Consider the following 10263-nt stretch of genomic DNA (forward strand, 5'->3'; position numbering starts at 1 on the left):
TTGCATATTGTCATCCCTCCATCCCTTAACCCCATGGTATATGCCCTTAGGACACAGGAGCTGAAGGTGGGCTTCCAGAAGGTTTTTGGCCTGAGTGAGTATGTGTCTAGGAAGTAAGCTATATGTGAAATAACACTAATTGTAGTATTGCAGGGGGAAAGTATAGACTTTGACCCCAAAATACCTTGTTAAAATTTGATCTCTCCCCACTTACACGGCATCCATCTAGGCCGTCTACTTTGAATACTATACTCCATATGTAAATTGTATGTCAAAGCTTCTCAGAAATTTTTTTCTCACTTCCTATGAGGGCCTATGATGCAAGTACTGTTCTTTGTAAGTTCTGCAGGCAGAGAAAATGAATTGGGAAACTTTCCCAAGGTTGACTAGGAAGTTGAAACCTGAGATTTGTACTCAGATAATATCCAGAGAGTGTCTCTGCTATTAACCCCCCTTCTGTTCCAATCACTTCATTATTTTTTTTCAGTAGTAAGTTAAGATAGTAAAACAAGTTAACATTTATATACTCATTTTTTAAGCAAAATTCTCTTTAGAGCATGGCAGTAGAGGTGAATGGCAGTAATGGAATAATCAATTCTACAACCATCAAAAGAGGAAGATGGGAGCTAGAGAGATGACTCAGTGGTAAAAAGCAGTTGTTGCTCTTGTAGAGGACCAGGATTTGATTACAAACACCCATATAGTGGGTCACAGCTGTGTTTAATTCCAGTTCAAGGAGTTCTGATGCCCACTTCTGGGATCCTGGACCATGTACTTGGTACCCAGCAGTATATATAGGCAAAACACCCATACATCCTATATAGTAAATAAATTAATCTTTAAAATATTTCTGAAAAAAAAAGAAGAGGAAGATGTTCATGACCACAACTTGGTTGAGCAACAGGAGATCAAGTCCAGTCAACCAGGAATATGAATATACAGATCATATGACTCAGGTTTAATTACATGCACTCAGAGATACTGTCAGGAAAGCATTTGAACAGTGTGCAGCAGGTGTGTTTAATTACATGACAAACACTGGAACCATGAGACCATTCCAAAGAGTAAAATAAAATATCAAAATATTATCACTGTAGGTGTGTATGTATGTATGCATGTATGTTTGTATGTATGAAGTTATTGGGCTCTGCCTTCTGTTTCATCCACTTGGTGTGTGTGTGTGTGTGTGTGTGTGTGTGTGTGTGTGTGTGTGTGTTTGTGTATGTATTTGTGAATCACTAAACACAGGAAGCAAAAAACAAAATGCTAAGCCAAGGGCCATGCAGAAGAAATGTCAAATGGCTTTAGAACTCATGGAATGCTGCCCACAGTAAGATTTTGGAGCTCTGAAGGGTATTAGTAGAGACCCTGATGCCCTGAAGGTGGGTCAAGGATGGTTGGCATGGCCATGTCGAGGGCCAGGAAATCTGGGACAGGACAGTAGAATCTGCCCCGGAATCAAGGATACCTTCAAAAAGACGACCATCAAGCTTTTATTTTAAGACGAGGCCTGTCAGCGGTCAATTGTTGGACCCAAAAAACAGACGGCTCAGGAGGGTGGGCCAAAGGGAGGGTCCAGGCCTCTTTAGGAGAGCTTAAGAAAGTTAAGGAAAGGGCTCTGGCGAGAACCTGACCAGGGGAAATGGACAAAGGACCCTGGGTGGCAGAGACAAAAAGATATATTGAAGATGGGAAGGGAGGTCTGAGAATGACAGGGTATGTCAGTAGGCCTATGAGGGTGGAGGACGTGTGTCCTAAGATGAGGAGGAAAGAGTAGGGAGGGGGGAACCGAGGAGAGAGGTGGTTAGAGACACGACCTCGTCTTCAGGCCCCAATATTGTTGAGGTGGTGGCACAGAGGTCCAGTCCTGTGGGGGAGGAAGCTGAGTTTGTATAGGAGGGGGGCTGGATGAGGGAAGGGGAATCAATGGCAAGGGGAGTGCAGTCTGACTGGAAAGGGGTGCCTGTCGATTCAGTCCCGATGCAGGCTGAAACATTATAGGACAAGGGGCCCGGGATTGGCCCCCAAAGGAGTTTCCCTGACGCGGGGGAAGTGATTTACCCATAATATCTGTCCTTGAGCAGCAGGTGTTGGCCCAATGGCGGCCTCTGCGGCAGCGTGGATAAACAGTGTTAGGAGGGGGGCGATAAGGGGTCCCTCTGGTGTCACTATTAGTAGCCGGTGGAGGTGGCAGGCCTCGAGGAGGCCCATTAGGGTAGTCGCGGGCAAAATGACTGGACTGGCCACAGCGGAAACATGAAGAGTTCCTGGAGGCAGAAGCAGCACCAACGGCCATAATGGCCTTGGTAAATTTGTCAGTAATGGGGTCTACCTCCCGGCACATCTGAATCATTTCCTCAAGGTCATTCCCTTTATATCTGCCCCTCAAGGCCATTTTGCAGGCTGTATTGGCATTTTCATAGGCCAATTGTGAAAGTAACGTATTATCGGCCTGACCGGGGCCAAGGGAGCACTCAGCCGCCTCCAAAAGACAGGCCACAAAGTCATTGAAGGCTTCTTGGGGTCCCTGTAAAATTTTTGTCATAGGTGAAAGAACGGTCCCCGGGGAGGGAATGCTTCTCCAAACAGCGAGGGCTGCAGAGCTGGAATGGGACAAAAGGCTAAGAGAAAAAGCACACTGTTTTTCATCAGTGGCATATCTCCCCTGGCCCAAAAGTTTACTATGGGACCATCTATGAGCAGTGCAGCGGCCTTGTTGGTAATTTTTTCTAATGACATCACAGCACCGGTCAGCCCAATCAGCACGCCAGGCAAGAAACTAACCATGAGTGAAATCTGACTGAGCAGTCATAATCCACTCATTTGGAGTCAGGTGTCCACCTTCAGCAAGGTCTTCAAGGAGTGAGAGGTTAAAGGGGGTGTTGGGGCCATAATTACGGACTGCGACGTTCAGCTTTTCAAGCTTTTTAAATTTAAGTCTATGAAAAATGGTGGGAGGCACCGCCTCCTCCCCTCCATTGGAGTCACTACTGGCATCAGACAGTCCCTCACCATCTCCCTGATCGGAGCGATCAGAATGAACAGAGGGAGTGCAGGAAGAAGATGGGTGATTATCAGCAGGGGGAGGGTCTGCCTGTCCTCCGTCAGCTGTAGAGGGGTCGGGCCTGGTGGTCTCTGGCTGTGTCTGGGAATGGGTAATGGGAAATGTAAGGGCGGGGTTAGGGGAGGAAGTCACTGGAGCAGAAAAGCACATAGTCAAAAGTGAAAATTGTTTCTGAAGGCGGACAATCTCCACGGCATCAGAAATTTGATGTTGAAGCTGAGCCTTAGTCCTACAAAAACAGCCTGAGAACTGACAGGGAGCATAAGAAGGGTGACGCGAGGGGAGTAGGGGAAGTGCAAGGGTTGAGGGCGGAGATGTCTGAAGAAGGGGCGGCCAATCTTCAGAATGGTACTGTGTGGCCTCCTCCTCTGGCTTCTTGACATCACCAGGCTCAAGGGGTTCATCACTAGGTTCTACAAGAAAGGCAGCGGGGGTGGGGGGGAAGAGGAGGTGCCGACGGTTGTGAGGGGGACATGGCGACCGCAGAGACAAGAAGGGAAGAATCTTACTAGGCGTTTGACCTTGGGGATGGAGGGGAATGACAGGAGCGCAAAAGGGAGAGCAGCGTTGCTACATGGAGAAGGCAGGATCTTCATAGGTGGGCAGTAAAGAGGGATAAAGAGGGCACGAAGAGGAGGTGGCAGGGCCAGAAGTGGCAGGTGGAGGTTTAGGCGACAGAGGCTTTTCAGAGGATTCCTTGCCAGGGCAGGAGTCAGAAGGCATATCAATAAGTGTAAAGGAAGAATTTTGAAGAGACAAACAGGAGGCTGCACAAGAGGACGGGAAGGATTCACGCAGGCAAAGCTCAGCCACTGACAGAAGCTGTTTATGACCATTTTCGTTTTCGGCTGACTTGATCACATCTCTGATGAGTCCCCAATAGGAAAAAATGGAGTCGCCAACCGCCTCATTGCCATCTTTCTTAATAAGTTCATTTAATTCACGGCCCACCTTTTGCCATTTTTTGGAATGAATTGTAGGACCATCAATCATAAATCAGGGGCAAGTCTCACCCACAAAAATGAAAAAGTCAACCAAATGTTTTCTCTTAACCTTAATACCTCTCTCTCTGAAGGCCTCTTTCAAATCTTTAATAAAACGAGCCTCTTTGGACAAAGAGTGGCCCATTCTTGAGCTTTGCAGGACAGATGACTGACCTAATGATGGGTTCCAGACAACGATTGGGAACTGTCATGAAATCCAGACGATCACTATCCTTAATCTGTCCTGGGGGTGACCCATGCCTCAAGCCCCACGTTGGGCGCCACCTGACCTGGCCTGCAGGTCAAGTTATTTGGGGGAACGAGGAGGGTCACAACCTGTGAATAAAGAATGGGCGAGAGAGACGACAGGACTCAAGGAAGCATTGCTTGTCAAGAGCCGTTTACTTAGTGGAGCAGAGCATATTTAAAGCAAAAATCTTGGAGGGGAGGGGAAGAGGAAGGAGGGAGATGGAAGGTTACAAAATCTTCTGGGGTTGAGTTCCGGGGTGACAGGTGGGGAGGGGGTGGATTTCCGTGAATGTTCTTTTCTCAGGGTCAAGCCGGATCCTTGTGATTGTCAGGCAGGATGTTAATCTCAGGGTTCTCATCCTTGTGATTGTCAGGCAGGATGTTAATCTCAGGGTTCTCAATTAGCTGGGGCAGGATGTTTATCTCAGGGCTCTCATGGTTCCCAACAAAACATATTGTTTTGTCACACCATGAAAGTACTATAAAATTATAATGTAATTATGTTTTAGTTTTCTTCTAGTAAATGTTTGGTGTATATATAAGCTATGGAACAAAGAATAAAAGATGAGGGTTGGAGCATCCATCAACCACCTGTGTGTAATAAGGTTTGTGTGAGTGGAGGGTTGGAGCATCGTTCCTTCCATCCATCAATGATGTGTGTGTGTGTATATGTGTAAGGTTTGTGTAAATGAAGGGTAAAACATTATTCTTTTCACCCAACAACTATGTGTATGTATATATGCATGTACAGCTTATCTGGGTGTGTGTTGGAGCTTGCTCTATCTAACAGTCCTATGGACTTATGTATGTATGTGTGAAATGTATGGAGCATGCTTACTGGACCTTTGCTCTAATCATTCTATGTGTGAATGTCTGTCTGTCTGTAGGTCTATATGAATGCATGTATGTGGGTATTTACACATGTATGTTTCTGTGTATGAAGTTATTGGATTCTTCCTTCTGTTTGATCTACTCAGTGTGTGTGTGTGTGTGTGTGTGTGTGTGTGTGTGTGTGTGCATGAATTTTCTTGCTTTCTTTCTCTTTCTTGCCAGCCCCAAGGAGTTAAAGGGGTTCATAGGTTTCCTGCTGACCACAGGAAGTGCCAGCCCAAGTAAATTAAGCTTTTCTCCCTCAGAAAAAAATAAATGTCTGCTGAGTAATTTCTCTAATCACTGGCCACCTTTAGCAGCAGCTCCTATAGGTATTTTAATCCATCCCAGTCAGCTGCTCTAAGCACTAACCACCAAGGGCTGCCTGCCTCAGTTTACCTGCCACATGGATGCTAATGCCAGTCATTGGCAAGAAAATAATAGGATATTCTGCAATGCTTGCTTATAGTGTAGAAAAACCAGGAGGATATTTTTCTGGTTTTTTTTTCAATATTTTTCTTCTCTTGTACAATAATATATCCCTACCTCATCCTCCCCTCCCTCAACTCCTTCCAGTCCTTCCTACCTCAGCATGCCTCAGATCCACTCCCTTCCATTTCCATTCAGAAAAGAGTAAAGTACAGAAGCTCTAGTCATTGTTCCCATTTAAAATAGAAAAATACCCCTGTGAAAAACTTTTTGAAAAGATTAAATTCTTTGAGAAGATTAAATGGTTCAATTTCTACAATGTCATCTGCTAAATGTAAACTTACATAACAAAAATTTAAAGAGTAACTTATAGGCCGCAGAGACTAGGACGACAACTCCGGATCCATCTCAGTTCTCACCCTCACTCGCCATGGAGAAGAAAGAGCTGATTCAGAAGGCCAAGCAGGCCAAGCAGGCTGAGCACTAAGACAACATGGCCACCTGCATGAAAGTCATGACGAGCAGGGCGCCAAGCTGTCCAACGAGGAGCACAACCTGCTGTCAGTGGCCTACAAGAACATGGAGGCAAGGGGTGGGGGGGCAGGTATGCCTGGAGGATCATCTCAAGCATTGAGCAAAAGACCCACACCTTCCAACAAGAAGTTGCACCTGATCAAGGAGTATCAGAAGAAAGAGAAGTCGGAGCTGAGGTCCATCTACACCACGGTCCTGGAATTGTTGTATTACAGCCAATGCAACTAATCCAGAGAGTAAGGTCTTCTATCTGAAAATGAAGGGAGATTATTTCCGGTATCTTGCTGAAGTAGCTAGTGGCCAAGATCGAAAACAAATGATAGAAAATTCCCAAGGAGCCTACCAAGAGGCATTTTATATAAGCAAGAAAGGGTTGCAACCTATGCATCCAATCTGCCTGGGGCTGGCTCTTAACTTTTCTGTATTTTACTATGAGATCCTTAATAATCCAGGGCTTGCCTGCACACTGGCTAAAACGAATTTTAATGAGGCCATTGCAGAGCTTGATACACTGAAGGAAGACTCCTACAAAGACAGCACCCTGATCATGCAGTTGCTTAAAGATAACTTAACATTATGGACATCAGACAGTGCAGGAGAAGAATGTGATGCAGTGGAGGGGCCACTAAAGGCATCCAGGGTACCAACCTTCTTCCCCTCAAGAACACCTTTTTACATCTCCATTCCTTATTCCACTTGGATTTCCTCTAGCAAGGAAGCCCATTCATGTGCATGGGATCAACTGTTTGTAGTCTTTTCACACTGCAGCTTTGGGGAAACTCCATCCCTTGGTTTGTGTTGTCTCCACCTTCCTGGTGTGCACTTATGGCTGTAGAAAAGTATCGATAGCTTCATTTCATATAACCAAGAATAACTTCCAGACACTGTGTAGAGGACTGACAACACATTTGGTATTTAAGTAATCTGAACCAGTTCTGCAAGTGACTGTGTTTTGTATTACTGTGAAGATATGGAAATGTAGTGCACTACAATTTAAAGTAATTGCAACAGTAACTTCTTGATTTCTACATTCCTTTTATGATCCTTCTTGCGGGTTTCCTTTCAGAAGTGACTTTTCCATGCTCTTATTACAAATTCCTTTTAGTAGAAATCCAGAATTGTTAGATTGAATGGGAAAGCGCTTAATGCATCGGGGGTTTGGGGGTCACAGATTGAAATGTCTCCTGTGTCTCATATTCTGGAGGTTACATCTGTTTGTGACAACAGGGAGTTTCCTTATGCATTCTTCATTTGCTGCTGTTTAAGTTGACAACTTCCTTCCCAATAAAAATTCACTTATACCTCCAAAGAAAAAAGAGTAACTTATAGAAATGGAAAAATCTGGACATAGCCATGGCCTCTCATCCCAGATCAGATTCTTCAATTCTTGAGGAAAACAAAGAAACCAGGAGCAATTCTCCATTACTTGTAAAGTCTAGTACTTTGAAATCCTCTGCAAAGACGCACTCCACACAACTGACTAGTAATAGTTGGACAGAGGTTTTTTGTTTTTTTTTTTTTTCAGTTCACAAACTCTTGAATTAATTTGTCATGGAGCTCTATAAAGAAGAAAGCAAAGATTAAAAAAATAAAACATTCACCTTGACTTGAACTTCTCTAGTGAAATACAAAAGTTCTGTAGAGTCTGATACTTCACCATAAAGAACCATAGAAGTTCTTTAGGAAAGTGGTGCTTGGCTAGAACAGAGAACTAATAGACGAAGTTTTTTGTCAGCTATTTAAATATCCAAGAATGGAGCAACAAAGATGAAATAATGGCTTGGGACAATGTGTGTATAGTAGAAGATTTTCTGACACAATACCATGGTGTACTGGCTGGTTTTGTGTACCAACTTGACACAGGCTGGAGTTATCACAGAGAAGGGAGCTTCAGCTGGGGAAATGCCTCCATGAGACCCAGTTGTGGGGCATTTTCTCAATTAGTGATCAAGGGGGTAGGGCCCCTTGTGGGTGATGCCATCTCTGGGCTAGAAGTCTTGGGTTCTATAAGAGAGCAGGCTGAGGAAGCCAGGGGAAGCAAGCCAGTAAGGAACATCCCTCCATGGCCTCTGCATCAGCCTGACCTACATGAGCTCCAGTCCTGACTTCCTTTGGTGATAAACAGCAGTGTGGAAGTAAGCTGAATAAACCCTTTCCTCCCCAACTTGCTTCTTGGTCATGATGTTTGTGCAGGAATAGAAACCCTGACTAATACACATGGTATTATGATAGACTCTGGGAAAAAACAACTGTGCCAGTAATTTGGAAACCAAAAGTTAGACTATTGACTCTCAAGCAGTTGGATCCTCTTTCCTTTAGAAAAGTCAGATGGTATGGGCGTCCTCTGTGGATAAGGTGAATATTGACCCTGTGAATTTATTTAAAATTCTTCAATCATACTATGTTAGTGATGCCCAATCATTCTGACTCTATTGCTTTCATGTCTGTGACAAGGTAGATGTATCAGAGTAGAAAGGAATGTGCAAGAAAGTTGATCATTTCATGGCCCTCAGAGAGCAGAGAGAGTAAGAAAGGTTTATGGACCAGATCCTTCAAGTCCATGCTCCAAGTAACCTATGTCTGTTACCTAGGCCCCCCACTTCCTAATAGCTCATGCATCTATGAACTTATCAATGGATTAATATGTTTATGATGTTAGTGATTTTATAATCCAGTTGCCTCTCAATATTGCCATGAGTTAGGGATCATACCTTCATCACATAAGCCATTCCAGAAGAATTTCCATATCTCAAATATAACATTTTATGACTTACCACCAAAGACCCATGTCAATATCATAATGCAAATGCATAGCTATCTCCTAATGCAAAATGAATAGACCTTCATGAGTTCCTGAAGTCTCAATATTTCAACATTTCTCAAAGTTCTAAGTTCCCCTTAAAACTCAAGGCAGAATCTTGCTGTGAGCCCCCCCCCCCAAAAAAAAAAACAAACAGAAAGTTACACTTTTCCAAAATGCAATAATATAGTACAAGCACTCTCATTCCCAAAGGAAGGGACATGACAAGACCAAAACCCAGCAAGAAAAGGATCAATCAAAATCCATGTCCATCATCAAGAGCACATGGTCTGTCTTGTTAAGTTCCAAAGGACTGAGAGAGCCCCACTCATATGGTTTACCTGGGTATAGTCCACAGGACATCTCTCTTGGGCTAGTTCTGCTTACTAGAGAACTTTCTTTCCTCTGCTGTAGATTAACCAAATATCATGTAGCATCTCCTTATTTTGTCTAAATTTTTTAAAAAGGCTTTATCTCTAACACAGTAAAACTTTTTACAATAAAAACAATGATGGGGACTGCTAGTGCAAACACACACAAAAAATCTATCCTCTATCGAGCTTTAACAATACCAGCATGCTTGTATCAGACAGTTTTTAAGTATTTTTTATTATATATTTTACAGTCCAGTCATCAGACCCCTCCCTATCTATCTTTTCACAGTTCCTCATCCCATTCCTCCTCCTCCTGACTTCAAGAGGATGTCCCACCCCCTGCACCAGGCCTTCCCACTCCCTGGGGCCTCAAGTCTCCTGTCTGAAAGATCTCAGGGGTACAGGTTATTCAAGACTGCTAGTCTTCCTATGGAGTTTCTCTCTTCCTCAGCTTCTTTCAGTCGTTCCCTAATGCAACAACAGGGGTCCCTGACTTCACTCCAATAGTTGTGTGTAAGTATCTGCATCTGTCTCAGTCAGCTGCTTTTGGAGCCTCTCAGAGGACAGCCATCTTGGCTCTTGTCTGTAAACACATCATAGCATCAGTATTAATGTCAGGCCTTGGAGTCTCCCCTTGAGATGTAAGTTCAAGGTTTGTTAAGATGTTCATGTTAAACATAAATGAACTCAACAGTTTGAAAGTCTTTATGAAGTACCTAACGCATCACCCAATGTGATAACCTCCATAGCCTTTCAACAAACATCCTTTTGCAGTAAATGTCTGTCTCGGCCCTTTTGCAGGAGTGTCTTGTTAAGTTTGTCTTGATCTCTCCATCATCTGGAACACTTATTTTTCTCTGAAAACATACAAAATTAAACATACAAAATTAAAATATTGCAGTATCTTTTGGGTATATGCCCAGGAGTGGTATAGCTGGGTCCTCCAGTAGAACTATGTCC

General features: G+C 43.8%; 1 pseudogene; it reads left to right on the plus strand.

Annotated features, from left to right (window-relative positions):
• The first annotated feature begins 5974 nt into the window (after nt 1-5974).
• On the plus strand, nt 5975-6964 carry LOC116101330 (annotated as a pseudogene).
• The last annotated feature ends 3299 nt before the right edge of the window (nt 6965-10263 follow it).

This window comes from Mastomys coucha, unplaced genomic scaffold, assembly GCF_008632895.1.
Source record: "Mastomys coucha isolate ucsf_1 unplaced genomic scaffold, UCSF_Mcou_1 pScaffold21, whole genome shotgun sequence".
Classification (NCBI taxonomy): domain Eukaryota; kingdom Metazoa; phylum Chordata; class Mammalia; order Rodentia; family Muridae; genus Mastomys; species Mastomys coucha.